The sequence below is a fragment of the Silurus meridionalis genome, chromosome 20 (assembly GCF_014805685.1).
Source record: "Silurus meridionalis isolate SWU-2019-XX chromosome 20, ASM1480568v1, whole genome shotgun sequence".
Taxonomy (NCBI): Eukaryota; Metazoa; Chordata; class Actinopteri; order Siluriformes; family Siluridae; genus Silurus; species Silurus meridionalis.
Genome location: NC_060903.1, coordinates 987,501 through 997,746, shown reverse-complemented (window position 1 = coordinate 997,746; position 10,246 = coordinate 987,501). Strand labels below are relative to the sequence as shown.

General features: G+C 39.4%; 1 long non-coding RNA gene across 2 annotated transcripts in view; it reads right to left on the bottom strand.

Annotated features, from left to right (window-relative positions):
* Positions 1-9,822: 9,822 nt before the first annotated feature.
* LOC124403307 overlaps positions 9,823-10,246 on the bottom strand; it is a 1,523-nt gene continuing 1,099 nt past the window's right edge. The window contains exon 2 of one of the 2 annotated variants that reach the window (XR_006928879.1): positions 9,823-10,089. This is a non-coding gene — a long non-coding RNA (uncharacterized LOC124403307). The remainder of the gene's footprint in view (positions 10,090-10,246) is intronic. The other variant, XR_006928878.1, reaches the window with a different exon arrangement.

Here is a 10,246-nt window from a genome sequence, read left to right as displayed (position 1 = left end):
TCAGCTATAAAGGTGTTAGTAAAGTCAGGTACTGATGTTGGTGAGAAGGTGAGGAGGCTCTGGGGTGCAGTCAGTGTTCACATTCATTCAATAGGAATGAGGTCTGAGGTCTATAGCAGGAGATCTTCCACACTTCCAACCCATGGAAAGCAGATCTTCATGCAGCTGGCTTTGTGCATTTTGAGTCATGCTGGACTGGTTTGGTTCTTCTTGTTCCTGTTTCAGGAACCTTGTTCCAGACGTCCGATACAATTGTGTGTCTTTAACTTTGTACTAACAGTTTGTGGAAGAACCAAATATGGATGGAAAAGTCATTAATTTACTATTTTCTCTAATAATTATAATATACTTACTTTTAAACTACACTGACTTTAGAGTAAATAAAGCTGAATGAGTCTATTAGACGGATCTGCAGCACATTTTAAAGTATAAATACCTCAAATATAGGAATTAAACACTTCCTGAAGGTTTTTTTTACATCCTGGACGTCCACCTGGACGAGGAGTATGAGGAGCATTTTCCATCCTAAATACTTGAGAAGGCCTCATGCAGCTCTGCCCTTCACACATTAATGAGAGAAATAAATCACTCTGGCTGATTTTTTTTTTCCTTTGGCCAAAGTAACAATCCTTTTCCTCCCAAAGCCGGATAATTACCGAGCGAGTCCGGACGGACCGGACCTTTCTGTGAACCTGCCAGCATCACTCCTGCATCCTCCATCCCTTCAGAGATCTCTGTTTGCTCACGGACACTCAGAGATCAGCTCGGAGGCAAACTCCAGGCCTGACATGGGCTCTGTAAACACTGGAGGATTTGGGAATATCTGTGGATCCACACATGGTGAGGGTTTTGGAGAAGCTGCTCTGCAGAGCATCCTCGATATCTCCCACAGCAGGCAGGAGCTCTGTGTACACTGTACGCTTATTTGTGTGATTATTTTAATTTTAAAAAATTATGATGCAAACCTTTTTTTTTGGAAGATCTTTTGACAGGATTTTACTTCACTTCAGACATATCATTTTCTGTTTGCGTCTGTTATATGTTTCTGCGATACGCACGCGTAAACATGTACGACGCTTCGCTACGCATCATTTCCATCAAATGTTTATTTGATTTCCGTCTCACTGAGGAAAAGCACAGAGTCGTTTCCCGGACAGACGAAGAGTCTGAGCTTCTGCTGTGGATAAACTTGAGACCCTACAGTGGAAGTAAAGACAGTGAGGGGATCACAGGGGCTCCATTCATCATGGACACTTTTACTGCATTCGCATAACCATCAGCGTTGCATTTTGCTGTCTGGAAAAAGCGTCTAAAGCATTCGAGTTTCTCACTGTGTCCAGACTGTGTACCAGTTTCTTTCCACAAGTCAATCAGCTGATGTTTTGATGGTGTTTCATGCAGCACCTTTTCTTGATTATCGTTGTTTTAAGTATTACATGTTCTCATGGATTTTCTAAAGCCATGGGACCCTTTAGGAGATTCTGAAGAGCCAGTAAAATACAAGAACCAGAGTGAGCCATTTTAAGGCTATTTCACCTTTAGGAAAATATAAAGAAGATAGCAGAAGAAAGCAGATAGAAGATTCTGAAGAACCAACAAAAGTCAAATAAAAAAAATTAGTGAGACATTTTAAGGCCATGAGAACCATTAGGAGATTTTAAAGAACAGACACAAGTAGAAGAACCAGAGTGAGACATTTCAAGGTCAGGTGATCTTCAGAACATTGTAGAGAATCCATACGAGTAGAAGAACCAGAGTGAAATATTTAAAGGCCATTAGAAGCTTAAATTGGTTCCCTGTATCCTGTACTGTATCAGAATCACAATAATAAACCTACTCGACTTTATTATTATTATTAATAATAATATTATTATTATTATTAATATTATTGTTATTGTTATTATTATTATTATTATGATTAAAATTATTATTGTTATTATTATTAATTATACTATTAAAACACACCCCTGATCACATGATCACAGCATGGTGTTTGGATCGTAGGTGAAAAAATGAGAGTTTTAAAGAATATATTTTTCCTGAGGTTTTCGTGGTGATAGTATTATTTATTTATTTATTTATTTATTTATTTATTTATTTATACATTTAATCTGAAATCACTATTGTTTACATGCAGCTTTAAATTCGCTCCTGGAAACGAGGCCGCGGCGACTCTAAAAGCAGGAGCGAACACGCTGATGGACTTTAATGGCAGGAGTGAAAGAAATCCCTGTAACGCCGTCAAACACCAAGCCGGCTGTGCGACAGAGGGAAATTACAGGTGATTACTTTCCAAATGCATTTCAGAGGCCAAAGAGGAAAAAAACGATAAGTACCATTTATCTCAGTACATCTTTTTATTTTATTTTATTCCTGACATATTTGTTCCACATTAATAAAAACAACAACAAAAAAACAGGTCATGTGACACACAAGAACCAGACTGAGACGTTTTACGGACGTGACTTTTTTAGAAATTCTGAAGAACCAAGAACCTGAATTCCTAAGAAGTCAAATACAAGAACCAGATGGAGTCATGTAATCTTCAGGAGATTCTAAAGAACCCACTCAAGTAGAAGTACCCATTTAAGATATTTTACATTCATTTGACTTTTAGAAGATTCTGAAGTACCCACGTGTAGAAGAACCCACTTGAGATTACAAGTAGAAGATCAAAAATCTAAAATGTAAATTCATGTTACGTTTCAAAAATTCTGAAGAACCAAAGTCAAATATAAGAATCAAACAGAAATTATAAAAACCTCACACAAGCAAAAAACCAGAGTGAGACATTTCAAGGTCATGTTATCATGAACAACACGAGCAAATGTATTGTGTGTGTGTGTGTGTGTGTGTGTGTGTGTGTGTGTGTGTGTTGCTATAGCAACAGTTCATTCGCAAACAAACGATTGTAATCTATTGTTCATACTGAAGTTTGCTCAGAAACCAGATCTTTCACTCAAGTAGGAATGTAAAATGAGGGACAGCTCATGTAGGACGTTTTGAAGACAAGGTGAGGGAGGTGAGATTGAGATGGTTTGGACATGTGCAGAGGAGGGACATGGGGTATATCAGTAGGAGAATGCTGAGGATGGAGACACCAGGAAGGAGGAAAAGAGGAAGATAATGGAGGAGGTTTATGTATGTGGTGAGGGAAGACATGCAGGTAGTTGGTGTGAAAGAGGCAGATGTAGAGGACAGGGGGGTATGGAGACGGATGATCCACTGTGGCGCCCCCTAATGGGAGCAGCTGAAAGAAGAAGAAGAAGAAGGAATGTAAAAGGAGGAGTATTATCATGACTGGAGGAATACTGACGCAGGACATCAGTAATTCTGCACTTTATGCAGTAAAAATCTCAAGGCTTCATCTGCTGACAGATTAATTATAAACGCTGTGTCAATTACAGCCAATTAATGCTTTTCTTTACGCCTCCGCGACTCACCGACACTGACGGAATGAAACGAGCATCCTGTCAGCCTCCTCATAGCTTAATGTCCTTTAAACGACTTTATTTGTATGCTAATGATCTCGGTGAACATCTGACATTTGTCACACTGATGAATAACTGAACAATCCGTTTCATTAAATGGCTGGTGGGGGTTTTTATCACTAATTTCAAACGGTGGTGTCATGAGTGTGTTTAAAAAGCTGATTATAGGTGTGTGTATGTGCACTGATTTATTTGCTGATATATTTTAGGAAATATCTGACATTGGCACTGACACGTTTGACACTGATTTGGATTCTGATTGTGAAGAAAAATGTAATGAATACATATGTAATAACCACAGTGGTGATTCTTGGGCATTTTACATACAGAATTTTCTTTTCTGGCTTTTTACAGCACATACACAAATCCACCATATAAATAAAAAAATATATATATATCCCTACTGAAAAAACCAAGTGTGATGGAGAGAGAAACCTGAGACGCCACAAGTAAAAAAAAAACCTAAACAGGAACCTTGTTTTTAGCTTGACAGTGCTTGGACCCCTAAATCGCTCCTCAGTATATTTGTACAAATGCACGTATTTCTGTTTTGTAAACAACAATTTACACTTAAATATCTTCTAAAATCAGCTTGTACTATTGTTCCTTATTTGTTTCTTCTGGTAAGATTCAGCGATTCGCATCGATGCAACAGCTAAAACAGTTAATTATGTGATGTATTGATTTTAAAAAATGCGCATTGGATACAAGTGTGGCGTTTGAATCGCGATTTATTACATAATAATGTCGGTAAAAAACTATTTATTAATATACAATTATGAGTAAATGCACTAAACTTTAATTATTTAGAAAGTGACCTATAATTTGTGTCTAATGTTTGATATGTAGACTGATTTCTCTTCGTTTCTCAGCACCGCTGCTGCTACGTGAACATGACGCATCACAACACTACGGACGGAGGCGTGTCCTGAGTCACATAGAATACAGATTAACATGGCAGAGGTAGAGCTGTGACTTCCTGCAGACACAACAGATACAAATTTTTTGTACTATAAACACATCTTAACACCTTCACACCACAGACCCGCCCCCCCAAAAAAAAAAATAAAAAATAAAAAATAAAAGATCATCTTTGTAGATTCACTTCATAGATTTGAGCTGTAGCATCCTCAGTATTGTGCACTTTAATCCCCGTATCCCGGTTCGTCTGACTCCACGTTGGGAAATTCCCAGATTTTAGCTTCTGGATGGACGACAAACCGTCTGATGGAAGCACCTACTTTTGCTGTCATGGTGTCAGCCACAAGTTTATTTCTGCTTCTGGTTTAGTTGTGTTTTTGTTCTTCTTTAAAAACACCGGGTTTTATGTGGTTTTGGTTTACGTGGGACAAACCAGGAACTGGAAACTCTTGAGGGTCAGAAGTTTCTGGGCAATTTTTCTCACAGAGATGCTGTGAAGAACGTTTCTGAGCTTCTGGGAAAAGAGGAATTATTCACATACATTTCACTTAAAAAAAAAAAAGATTATTTCTACTCTCTGTGGGAAGATGTTCCACTAGATTTTGTGGAGATTTGTGCTCATTAATTTGTGCTGATGTAGGTGAGAAGGTGAGGAGGTCTGAACAGCAGGAGATCTTCCACTCCAACTCATAGAAAGCAGATCTTTATGGAGCTGGTTTTGTGCACAGGGGATTGTCATAACTGAACAGGTTTGAGTGTCAAAGTTGAAAGATGTCCTGTACAATTGTGTGTCTCCAAATGTTTTATAACAGTTTGTCAGGTGTCCCAATACTTTTGCCGAAATAGCGGTTTATCTCTTTGTTTTCTCAGAAGGAGAAATTCTATGTAGGAGAAATTCTATGTAAATTCTAATCTGTAGCGTGTGGGCTCGCAGTCGGAGCAACGCAGCGTTCCTTCAGACTTCAGGAAACTTCTCCAGGTCTCCAGAGATGTAAGGATAATCCCAAATACATCATTAACATCTTGCGTTTTATTCTCAATGGCTGAGATCGACTTCCTGAAGTTACTCCTCAGATAACCACAGTGTTTATATAAGATGAGTTTACAAAATCAATACCTGACCTTTAACCTTAAACCTCAGGAGGTATAGGAGAGACTCAGAGAAGTTCATCAGCGCTTCAGGTGAAACTCATACCAGCTTAAATATTCAGGAAAGTTTGACTGTAATGTTTCTCTTTTACCACCATCAATTACATCATCTTTCTTCCTTCGTTTTTATTCCTCCTTTAAAAACTTTACTTTCTTAAATTGTATTTCGTTTTTTTTCTATTTTGTTTTCATTTTGAAAAAGATTATTTAATAAACCCATTTATTCACTTTTTTAAATGTTTTATTTCTTAAAGTTTCTTTTGACCATTCTGTAATTTTTTTTCTTTTTTTTTATACATCACAAAAAAAATAGACTTTATTTTTTATTTGTCTATAAAATGTTTTAAAAATGATATGTATTTGTTTAACCTCGAGCAGGCCATGATGTGGAGCATAATGAGAACAGATTTACAATATACTTTTATTTAAATTTAGACCCCCCACACACACACACACACACACACACACACACACACACACCCTTCTCTTTCTCTGTGTGTCTGCCCTTCTTTTAATGTCATATAGAGCAACACCCACTTACACACACACACACACACACACACACACACAGTTCAAAGCTAAAACCTTGCTCTAGCTAACACACACACACACACACACACACACACACACACACACAGTTCAAAGCTAAACCCTTGCTCTCTAGCTAACACACTCACACACTCACACACACACACACACACACACACACACACACACACACACACAATTACCCACAGGATCCAATTTGTCATGCTTTTCTATCATTGTAAGAAAATTCAGTGGGCAAAAAGACTGAACACACACACACACACACACACACACACACACACACACACACACACACACACACACACACACACACACACACACACACACACTGTTTGATATGAGATCTGAGGAGTTGTTTGGCAGTTCTTCTCCCTCGTCCCTCCCTGGGTGTCGGTGTTTAACACGCTGAACCCAGTTGCAGTGATCCACCTGCAGCCGAACAATCGGCTTAAAACATCTGCCCTGATGTTTATCCTACACTCATTATTAATGCAGGGAGCTGTGTAAATGTCAGACGTTCTCACGCAGCGGGACGCCGGGCCGAGAGACGGCACTGAGACACAGACGAGTCGTCTCACCGTCCTGACACTCATACACATACAAAACACATACACTTTCATCTTCTGTGTAGAAGGTGGAGATGTGAGGAGCGGAGCAGGAGGAGCGGGACATCATCTAAACAAGTTAAAGAGTGTGTGAGGAGCTGTGATAACAAGCTCTCGAGGTCGTGAGAATGTGTGAAACTTACAAGCAAGAGTGAGAAAAGCCAGATATTCGTGACATCACTTACTGTTTTACACCACTAATGAGGAACTGGGGTTAATTCAGTCTCTATAATCTCCTCATCATCTCATATCATCTCATTATCTCATATCATCTCATTATCATCTCTCTATCATTTCCATTTATTCTCCATCATTTGCTTTTCATCTCCTCATCATCTCCTTATCATTCCCTGAACATCTCCTCCTCATCTTCTCATCTCCCTATCATCTCTTTGCCATCTTCTCCTTTGCCATTGTCCCCAACACCTCTTCATCATGTCTGCAACTTCTCATCATTTCCTTATGTCGCAAACAACTCCACATCATCTCCTCCTCCTCATCATCTCCCCCATATTATATTCTCACCTCTCCCCATCGTCTCCTTGTCATCCCCTTACCATCTCATCTTCTCTTTACCATCTCCTCATCAAATCCCCAACATCTAATTTCCTCATCGTGTTTCTAACATCTTATTATCTTCCAATGTCCCAAACATCTCATATCTCCCATCTTCTCCTTGTCATCCCCTGACCATCTCCTCATCATGTCCCCTACACCTCCTCACCTCTCCCCATCATCTTCTTGTCATCTTTCATTGTATTTTGTAAAAATAAAGAACAGATGTTATGATGTTTATTTTTGGTTGATGACGTGTTTATACGCATCGTAAAGCTTTAATAATAATAATAAAGCAAGTGAATATTTAATGCCCTTAACGAGGCGCTCGTACGGCACGAGGTGTTTTTATGAGAAATCTCATAATCAAAGGAATATTTCAAGAATGTGACCTTTTCACATTTCTGGAGAAAAAGAAATTGTAATTAGATCACTCAGGTTTGGAGAGTCCTAATGGCATTTACAGCTGTGCTGCAAATACTGTACGTGGTAGATAAGCATCATGACATCAAAGAGTCCTGACATCACCGCGTCCTGACATCACAGCGTCCTGACATCAAAGAGTCCTGATATCACAGCGTCCTGACATCAAAGAGTCCTGATATCACAGCGTCCTGACATCAAAGAGTCCTGATATCACAGCGTCCTGACATCAAAGAGTCCTGATATCACAGCGTCCTGACATCAAAGAGTCCTGATATCACAGCGTCCTGACATCAAAGAGTCCTGACATCACAGCATCCTGACATCAAAGAGTCCTGATATCACAGCGTCCCGACATCAAAGAGTTCTGATATCACAGCATCCTGACATCACAGCGTCCTGACATCAAAGAGTCCTGATATCACAGCGTCCCGACATCAAAGAGTCCTGATATTACAGCATCCTGACATCAAAGTGTCCTGATGTCAGAGCTTCCTGACTTCAGACAATTTTGACTTTAGTCGTCTTTACAGCATCCTTCATCACAGCATCCTGAAATCAAAGTGTCCAGACATTAAAGCGTCTTGTCATCACAGTGTCCTGACATCAAAGTGTCCAGACATTAAATCGTCTTGTCATCACAGCGTCCTGACATCAAAGCATTCTGACATCACAGAGTCCGGACATCAAAGCATCTTGTCATCACTGTGTCCTGACATCAAAGTGTCCTGAAATCACAGCGTCTTGTCATCACAGCATCCTGAAATCAATATGTCCTGACTTAACACAGTTTTGACTTCAAAGCATCCTGCATTTCCAGCATCCTGCCATCACAGCATCATGAGCAAACCTCAAGCTGAAGCTTGGTACCTTAAGCACTTGTTTTTCTCTTCTTCTCCTTCTCCTTCTCTCTCTCTCTCTCTCTCTCTCTCTCTCTCTCTCTCTCTCTCTCTCTCTCTCTCTCTCTCTCTCTCTCTCTCTCTCATCAAATAAAGTCATCAAGCCTTCTTGAATCCTGCAGAATGATGTAGCTCACAAAGCTCCAGGTTTCAAAAATTTTGTGTGTCGACACATATGTGTCGAGAAAGGATTTATTCTTCATATGAAACTTTTCGCCATGACGACCACAACAACGACTCCATTCTCCTCCATGCCGGGATAGTTTTCTTCTTTTTACTCACATTTTTCTTTACCAATGCAAAACCACAACAGTATGTACTGATTTCAGATCATTTTCCAGACAATGTAAAGTGGGCGTGGCTACAGAGAAAGATGCTGAATTAGCAATATGGATACATTTTTTCCTGTCTTACTCCCACCCTTAACCGCAGACACTGTTGCTATGGTTGCTAAGCTCGTCAACATCTCTAATGGCTCCGCCCAGTGTTATCATTCAATAACAGTATAATTCTGATTAAAAACAGAGCATGTGTAATCATGTAGTAAATCATTCCTGTAGGTTTATTAATCGTTTAAGGAAGGAGTCTCTAGTTTCAGTGGTAAAGCTGCAATGCTGATGCATTAAATTCACATTCAGCTTGTAAATGTCTTCCTGACAACATCCAGTGCTCCTGTTTCCTGTTTCCACCTTTTTCCTCCTTCACCAACATTAATAATTAAATCTGTGTGCTGCAGACGTGGTGTAATTGATCACCGTCACTTCACCACTCGCAATAAATCTATCAGTGCAGATTAGACGTCGCTGCCGTCATTATGAGGACAGGAGCTCGTCCGAGGTCAGAGAGAGAGAGAGAGAGAGAGAGAGAGAGAGAGAGAGAACTGCTGATCCTTACATCAGATGTGTGTAAAGATGGAGAACAATGTTCCAGGTTCATGTGCTTTCAAAATATTTCAAAAATAAACATTCGGGTCTAAATCAGTAATGATGTGATGAAGTTAAATCTCTCAGGGGTTTAACACACAGACGCTGGGTATTTGCTTCATAAAAAAAGTAGGTTCCTCATGGGTTCTTTGGCTAATTAAGAGTTCTCAGGAACCTTTACTGATTGGAAACAGTTCTTATTGTTCAGTAAAGAACCTGTTTTAGTTCACTCCTAGTGGTACCTCATTAAGGATTAACAGGTTTGTGTCTCCAAATTCAAGCGAAGGGAAAATTCCACGCCACCACATACAAAGGTCTTTTGTTTTATTGTTCTTCTAAGAACATCTAGAACCTCACAGATAAAAGGCTGCAGTCTAATAGAATGTCCAATGTCTGTAAGTAGAATATTATTCCATGGTTCATGTACGACTTTATTAAAACCCATGTGACCACCTCATGCCTTGTTCTTTTATAAAAGCAGAAGAAAATGACTGTTTCTTGGCCGTGCCTCTGCTTCCTCCCTAATTCTTCTCACCGCTGATCATCTGATGCAACAGTTAATGAAACACACCTGCTTTACAAAAGAAAGAAAGAATGATTTTTTCATGCAGATAAATAACGAATTAGCAGCGCGTGAGTGAGTTCTAATTGGCACGTGAGCCACTGGAGGATCGATAATCGAGCTCAATTGGCACGTGTCATGTTTCATTAAAGGTCAATTAGTTTCGGCT